Source organism: Gossypium arboreum, chromosome 5, assembly GCF_025698485.1.
Source record: "Gossypium arboreum isolate Shixiya-1 chromosome 5, ASM2569848v2, whole genome shotgun sequence".
Taxonomy (NCBI): domain Eukaryota; kingdom Viridiplantae; phylum Streptophyta; class Magnoliopsida; order Malvales; family Malvaceae; genus Gossypium; species Gossypium arboreum.
In genome coordinates this window covers 43,972,645-43,981,758 of record NC_069074.1, presented here as the reverse complement: position 1 = coordinate 43,981,758, position 9,114 = coordinate 43,972,645, and the positions used below count along the sequence as shown (strand labels likewise).

The 9,114-nt window shown below is 34.4% G+C and overlaps 1 non-coding gene across 1 annotated transcript; it reads left to right on the top strand.

The window, feature by feature from the left end:
• Window positions 1–4,486: 4,486 nt before the first annotated feature.
• LOC128293435 (small nucleolar RNA R71) lies at window positions 4,487–4,592 on the top strand. The gene has a single exon (XR_008283618.1). It is a non-coding gene; the product is annotated as a small nucleolar RNA R71 (small nucleolar RNA).
• Window positions 4,593–9,114: the final 4,522 nt, after the last annotated feature.

Here is a 9,114-nt window from a genome sequence, read left to right as displayed (position 1 = left end):
AGGGGTGTTACACATTTTGTCACCCTTCCATGTACAAACCTACACAACAACATATAACACCAATCCAAGCAATTACATTCAACGATTTCAGCCAAAACCAAGGCAACAATACCTCATTCACATGTTATCATTGATCATACACAAACATCAAATATATCTCAACTCAAATCATGCAATTTCCCACATCCATGAAAGACATCATCATATGCATATATACTTAAATCAATATTAGCCAATTTTAATGGCCATTTACAAAATGAAATATCAACCAACATAAGCCAACACATTTGGCCAAATCAATTATGACACATAACAAGAGTGACCAAGTCCTATACATGCCATAACTCAAAATATTGAAATCATTGGTACCCAAAATATTAAGTTGATAGTGTGACTGGATCTCCGAAAATCTCAAATCCCCGAGCTGGCTTGAAAACACTATAAGACAAGGGAAAAGAAAAGGAGTAAGCTTTAAAAGTTAGTAAGTTCCCATGCAAATAACAAGCATTATAAACTCACATTTAACTACAATTAACTTGAAGTAAATTAACATAAATGTCATTATAATTCTCACAGTCCAACTTACTCAATCACAACCTTACAGAGGGGTTCATCACATATCAAGCTCATTAAGCATAAGTTTCATGTACATACCTGTACCAATTTACAACTTACTATAGTCTTTCATAACTTTGACATTTTCATTTCATTTCCCAGAGTACCACTTGGAATACTAAAGGATACTCGGGTATCTCGCACACATAGTACCACACCATTGCCATATCCCAAATATGATCTTATATGGGATCTCGTTTTGATGTCAATAGCCCAGCTATGGTCTTACACGAAATCTCATATAGATGTTATATCCTAGATATGGTCTTACACAAAGTCTCATAATGATGCCATATCCCAGATATGGTCTTACACATAGTCTCGGTAACCCTAATGTCATGAAATTTGTATCCTATCTATTCCTAAGGTTCAAACAAGATTTCACGATTGTCGTAACTTTTTTGAACATGCTCAATGGTCAATCATAATTCATACAATAGTAAAGCATTTAAAACATAATTAAACATTGCATTATTTAGATAAGAACTTACCTCGATACAAAAATAGTAGGAAATGGAACTAACTAAACATTGCATTATTTAGATAAGAACTTACCTCGGTACAACAATAGTGGGAAATGGACCTAATCGTCAAATACTTTATTTTTCCTTCGATCTAGGTCTGAACCTTGTTTCTCTTGATCTATAATAGCAAATTTAACTCATTTATTAATCGTACTACTCAATTCAGTCCAAAACTTACATTATGGAAAAATTACATTTTTGCCTCTAAACTTTGACATATTTATATTTTAGTCTCTAGGCTCGTAAAATGAAATCTATTCAATTTCATCAAGACCCAAGCCTAGCCGAACCTCTTTCATGCTTATAACAATTCACATTTTTCATTTAATCACACTTTTATACACATTTTGAAATCTTTTTACAAATAGGTCTTTTTGACATTTTCATCAAAAATCACCTAGCAAAAGTTGTTTATCTAACATTAAACCCGCATAATCTACCATTAGACATCAAAATACAAAAATATCTAACATGGGACAAACTTTAGATCTTAATCATATCTCAAATTAAAGGTTGAAATAGATAGATTACGTTACAAGGATTTCGAAAACATAAAAATATTAAAAACGGGGCTAGAACAGGCTTACAATCGAGCTTGGAAGATAAACAAACCCTAGCTATGGTTACCCTTTGAAAATTTCAGCCAAGGGTAGAAGATGAGCAAAAGTTAGCTTTTAATTTGATTTTTAATTCATTTATTAGCCAAATGACCAAAATGCCTCTAACTTAAAATATGAAATTTCTCTTACCTCATGTCCATATTTGTCCAACTTAAAGTAAAATGGTCTGATTACCATCTAAGTACCTTCAATTTAAAATTTCATAAAAATTAGACACCTCTAGCATGTAGAACTCAACTTTTGCACTATTTATAATTTAGTCCTTTTGCTAAATTGAGTGCTCAAACGTCAAAATTTTCAAACGAAATTTTCACAAAATCATTACATAAAATTGTAGACCATGAAAATATAATAAGAAAAAGTTTTTCTACATCGAATTCGTGGTCCTGAAACCACTGTTCTGACTAGGCTAAAAATCGGGTTGTTACATTATTGAGCCTAAAATATAATGGTTAAGAATGTTTTGGAGTTTTAAAATAAAGGTTTTTTATCTTAAAATCGAGTATAATTAGGTTTAGTCACTCGTGTTGTACAATTGGTTCAGGTCAACCCTACCAAAAATTGTAGTGATGTCGCAACATAGGGTTTCTTGTCGTGACACCCCTGTCAATTCGTCGTTGTCGTGACATCAGGGTTTGATGTCGTGAGACACTCTAGAATTTTGGATTTTTGGGTAAATTGGCTTAGGTGTCATAATACACAAAGTTTATGTCGCGACATCGAGTTGGTTTTCTCAATTCTGTCAATTCTAGCCTTGGTGTTACGACATGGAGTTGCCATGTTGTGACGTTGCCTCTGTTTTTGCCCAAACTTCTAATTTCTAGAGTGTCACGGTTCCTATAAAACATAAATTCGATAACAATTAAAATCTAAACTAAACTATTAGTTAAATATAAAATAATTTACAAAGAATTAAATATTAGTTCAAATTATCAAGTTTAACTGTTGAATTCATCCGACAATACTATTAATGCATATATGAGCGGTTCTTTAGTTCTTTTAGTGTTGGTCCATCGCCTGTCATGCAAGTCCACCTTTTTTCGTTTATCTCTTTCCCTAAACCTATTCTTTTGACTTGTATTGATTGTAGGAGGTATGTCCCCTGATTAAGGATTTTTAGGGTTAAAAGTAGATAATTCATTGCAATGCCCCCCTAAGTCCTTTTTATTTTCCTCACTCTTTTGGTGATCACATTTAAAAATTTATGTTTCAACATTGATCTTCATTGTTAATTCATTTTTTTCAAGATTAATGGTGGACCTTGAAGTAGCTAGAATAGGTCTTCCCAACAGAATTGGTATATTTCGATCTTCTTCAAAGTCTAAAACTACAAAGTCCGCCGGAATGATAAAGTTGCGCACTTTGACTAACACATCTTCTAGTATTGCTTTTGGATGTATTGAAGATCTGTCAGTCAATTATAGAGTAATTTGTGCATTCTTGAGGTCCTCTAACGTGAGTATTTCACATATTTTTAGGGGCATTAGATTGACACTAGCTCTTAATTCACATAGAGTTTTATTGAAATGAATGCTCCCTATCTCTACGGGAATTGTAAAGCTTATCGGGTCTGTCAGATTTTGGGGAACTTGTCTAGAAATAATAGCACTACAGGAAGTACTCATGTTAACTTGTTCTCCTGCCTTAATTTTCCTATTCCTAGACATGATTTCCTTTAAAAATTTGGCGTACTTAGGAACTTTCTAAATTAATTCAATCAAAGGCAAGTTGACATTTAATGTTTTGAACAAGTTTAGAAAACTTACAAACTCATCTTCATCCTATTTTTGCTTCTCTTCTAGCTTTGAAGGGAACGATATCTTTTCCACAATAGGGTTTTTAATTGTCTTTTTATCTAGTTAAACTATCAGTGCAACTACTTCCTTTGATTCTGGTTCATCATCAGCTTCTAAGGGTTCTTCCTGAAGATCATCAATATTCTCCTTATTTACCTCCTGAGTTGGGTTCTCTGGGCTACTCAATACTTTACCCAACGGAGCACAATTGCCTTCACATACTCCTTACCTTCTCTAAGGATTATCTTCGATGTTGCTAAGAATACCTATGCCAATTTGTATTTTTATATCACCCATCATGCTCATCAATTGGCTCATCTAATCTTCAATCTTAGTCAATGTTCTTGCAGAGTTGGTGCACTCAAATTGCATCTGTTTCATGTCTATTCTCATTGACTATATTTCCCCCTAGTATGGCCATTTGGGTTGGATCTTTCCTGAGGTTTCTATAAATAAGGAGGTTGGTAGTTAGTGTTTTAACTTGGTTAGAACTATTACCTACTCCCTGATTACCTCCCCATTTCAAGTTCGGGTGATCTCTTCATACGGGATTGTATGTATTCGAATCGAGATTTCTACCCCAATTCCCAATGTAATTCACATCCTCAATGGGATTTTTGATATAGTGGAAGAGCGGTTTGTCTCCTCCATATATAGATGATGCATTATTTCAGACTCAATGCGATTAAGTCTGTCCACTAGCTATTGATACCTGTCATCTTCATGGAAAAATTTTACCATAGATGGTGTAATGCCATATGTATGTATTTTAGTTGGCCACTAGTAGGAGCTCATCATTATATTTTCTATTAATTTACGCACATCCTCATACGTTCTGTTCATAGAAGGTGCTCTTACGGCTCCATCTAATCCTGACCTTGAGTGCATAACCAACACATTGTAGAAAATTTTCCATTGTAACCACTCAAGTAATCCATGGTGTGGTCATTTTTGAATCAGTGTCTTAAAACGCTCCCATGCTTCATGAAAAATTTTCCCCTCTGATTGTTTGAACATCGAAATTTCCCGTCTTAGCTAGACTGTCTTGCAACGGGGAAGAACTTTTGTAGGAATTTCCCTAGTAGTTCGTCCCATGTTGTGATTGATTCTAATGCCTACACATCTAACTAAGAAGAGGCATTATAAATTAATGAAAAGGGGAACAACCAAAGAGGAATCGCGTCATCGATGACCCCATTATATTTGAAGGTATTACAAAGCTAGAGGAACTGTTTTAGATGCTGACTTGGGTCTTTTATCATTGTTCCTCTAAAATATAGATTATTCTGGATCATCTAGATCATGGCTGGCTTGGTTTCGAAATTATTAGTAGTGATGGTTGGCCTCGTTATACTCCTTTGAACCATATCAGATTCGGTATCTCATATTCCCTTAAAGTCATCTCGTTACACACTGTGTTAATATTTGCAGGTAGCTGTGGTGGTGGATCTTCTATTTTGTTATTGTTAGCTTCATCGAATAGTGGATTCTCACGTGGTGGTAAATTACCTCCAGCAGGTAGCTGATTCTGCATTGGTTGTTACTGTTGTTGTTAATGATTCTTTGGATTATTATTTTTAGGTTTGTGACTGGCTCTCTAGGTGTTCGCCTACTACGAGTCATACACTAAATCCATAGAGAAAAGATCAGTAGAAACTAAGAAAATAAAATAATAGCTATAATCTAAAATTTTCTTAATTTTCTATTAATATTCAAAACATAAAATTAAATTAGTGATGTCGCCTCCCCTGCAACGGTGCTAACAACTTAATCGCCTCGAGATGTACCAACATTCAGAGTAGAAATCCTATACAAAAGATATAAAAGGTGGTATCCCAAGTATATAGGTTAGGTTATAATATAGTTACAATGGAGTAGGTGAGTAATCAGAGGATTGTACCGAAGGAAAGGGAGCACTAAACTAATTCTAACCTAAGCATGAATAGATTTAATTAGTACATTAATTGAATTATATTATGAAAAATAAAAGAAAAGTTTTGGTGATCTATACTACTAATAATAAAAGAAAATAAAGAGATAAATAAAATACGAGAAATCAAAAAGTAAAATATATCAAACCTGATCATGGTTGATTAGCTCGCTTCGGTAGTCATAATCAACTGTCACTTTAGGTTTTCTCGTTCAATCAACTAGTCAATATCCCAGCAGGATCTTCTGATCTTATACTAGAATAACAAGTCAACAAAAACTACTTATCTCAAGACCTTACAGTTCAGACCGATTCAAGGTTAATGTATTCACAGATAGACCATACCAAATTTGGGTTAATTCCCTCCTTAATGACTTCCTAGGGTTTTCAAGCATAGGGTTTTGGTTCTTCCTTTCTTAAACAGCTGACCCGCTAAGAGAACCCTACAAAACATTTAATTAACCATACCTCCACTCGCTAATCCCCTACAAGAGGATTAGTTCCTCATGGATCTAATAAATAATACAAACTCGATAGAAAGAATAAACATGAAGAATAATTCAAGAGAATAAAGTTTAAAAGAAGTTTGATTTGCATTTGAATTTAAGTGTAGAATCCTTACAGAGTTTGATTTTGTTTCACAAATTTTATTTATTCAACAAAAGAAAATAACAAGAAGTGAAATAAAATCTAAAATCTAACAAGAGAAAAACTAAAGACTAAATCTAGGAAGAAAGTTATACAATATGAAAATTGTCTCTAACATTTGTTAAATGAGCCTATTTATAGGCTATAGAGTGGTGTCGTCCTTAACCCTACGTCAATTGTAGTCCTCATGCTTAACATTTAATTGTGCAGAACAAAATGCCCCTGGCTTGTAATTATTTCCTGTACAGAGGTGATGTCGAGACACACCAGGTCCTGTGTTGCGACATCGAGGGCAGTATGTTCATCTTCAAGGTATCTTCAGAGGCATGTTGCGACATCCTCAGGCTGTGTCTCGACACCGAAGCCAGTCTTATATTCTGCTCCTTATGTTGCGACATCCAATGCTCTGTGTTGCAACCCAGCGACCAGTACCGTGTAACACCCCTAACTTGTATCTGTCACTGGAATAAGGTTACGGAGCATTACCGAACTTATTTCTTTAACAATCATACAATTTGAATACAATTCTCATACCAATTAAAAATCATTCAAATACATTCATATAGCCCTTAATACAAGCCCTCGAGGCACCAAATAGACATTAAAAGTGGTTCAGGACTAAATCGAATACTTAATAAATTTTTAGAAAAACATAGAAAATTTTCAAAGTGTAGGGGACACACACCCGTGTGGCCAGGCCGTGTGTCTCACACAGCCTAGAGACACGCCTGTGTCACAGGCCATGTGGAATATAACACCCCTTACCCATATCCAACACCGGGACAGGGTTCGAAGCATTACCGGACTTAAACATTCACAAACATGCATAATCGAGCCATAAAATTTCATTTAAATTAAAAAAATTCAATCACATGCATAATGTCCCTTACACGAGCTATCGAGGCTCTAAACATGAATTAAAGGCGGTTTGGGACTAAATCGAGAAATTTAGCAAGTTTTGGGGAAACTTAGAAAAATTTTCCTGAAACAGGGTCATATTTCCCTGTGGACGCAGGGACACGCCCATGTGTTTCCAACACACCCCTGTCCTCAGGCCATGTAACTCTCTATTTATGACGTCAGCAAAACAAATTTAACTACAAGGCCAGGCTATACTCCCGTGTGCTAGGCTGTGTCCTCTACACGGTTGAGGCACATGGCCGTGTCTCTGCTTGTGTGACTAGTACTTAGGCTATTTTCCAAGCCTTTTGTTACCATTAATCCCTCACATCTTTACACACATCAAAGATATACATCATGGCATCATTTTAATGATTTAACATACTTCGCTAAGGTATATTCTTAACTTTAACATGCTATCATTCACTTATTACACGTACTCATATAATATCAAAACTAGACACAACAATTCTATATTCATTGACCTTGTCATTTGATGACCACTTTTACCAAAATTTCATAACCATCAATTTATCAAGTAGCTTCAATCGACATCAAGCATTCATGTTCAAACATTATCAACTTATTTCCATATTATACATTTACCATGTGGCTATGACCATTTCGATAGGTCAAGAAGCACCCATCATGCATATATGTCATAATACCAATCATACATATCCCACAAGCATAAACACATCATCGCATCACAAGCATTAGAACTTATCATGGATAATTAGGCTTACAAGCCACAATCATTATAAGCCACACCTCATGGCTGTATACAATGAATCAATATAAGCCAATACATATGGCTAATCATAACAACATCTATCATAAAACTAAGTCCCTATACATGCCACTCACTTGAGGACATTAAGATTCATCAATACTCTAAAGGAGGTAGCTTGATAGTGTGAGGTTGCCTCCGACGATCTCCAACCCTGAGCTAACATGTTAACACTAAAGAAATGGAAAGGAGGGAGTAAGCTTAAAGCTTAGTAAGTCCATATGAAAATAATAAGAAAATTATCAACATGATTCCAGGGAAATATAATCAAAATTACACTTTTACTTATTTTCTGGTCATGCTATTTTCTCGAGTCATAGTGACTAAATTATTTATATCTGGAGTTACAAAACTCCAAATTAATATCCGTAATTTTTTTCCTGAAACTAGACTCATATATATTCTTACCATAAAATTTCTATAATTTTTTGTCTAGCCGATAAGTACATTTTATTCTTTGAAGTTACACCTATTCTGCTATTTGACAGCTTCGACCTTTCTTTACTAAAAATCGATTATCTCATAGTACGGGTTTTGATTAATGTTCGCGTCTATTTATCTTGAAAATAGACTCATTAAGGAGTTATTAATATAAATCCTAGCCCATAATAATTTTTTTTATAATTTTTAGTGATTTTTCAAATTTGAGACAGGGGAGCCCAAAACCACTCTGACTCTATCTCACAAAAGTTCAAATATCTCATAATATGAAACTTTTTTGCTTACACCGTTTCTTTTATGTAAAACTAGATTCAATAATATTTAATCTCATACCTTATTTAGTTTCTAATTCAATTTTAAAATTTTTTGGTGAATTTTCAAAGTCACAAAACTGCTAATGTCCAACACTATCTTAGTGCAATATAATGGTAACTATCATAAGTTCATTTTCAGCTAATCATGAACTTACCATTTCATGGATTTCATGTTCAATTTCACAAAGACATAATAACATAACCATAAAGATTATTCATCATTCAAACCCTTTTGGCTTACTTGTCATATACACATATATACTTGCTCATCATAAATTGATCTTTACCAAGGCATTATTCATAAGTTTAGCATAAGTACCTGTACTCATCGTAGTGTATCATATAACCATACCTCTTTAACATCCCTCCTCGGGACTTTCATCACATTTATTACATTACCCGTTGAACACTAGGAATACTATTGGATACGCGGAAACTTGAACCTAAGTGCCACATATACATGCATAGCCAAAGCTACCTCATAACATGTATACATCCATAATGAACTTGAATCTCTCAACGAGCTCGGGTGCTCG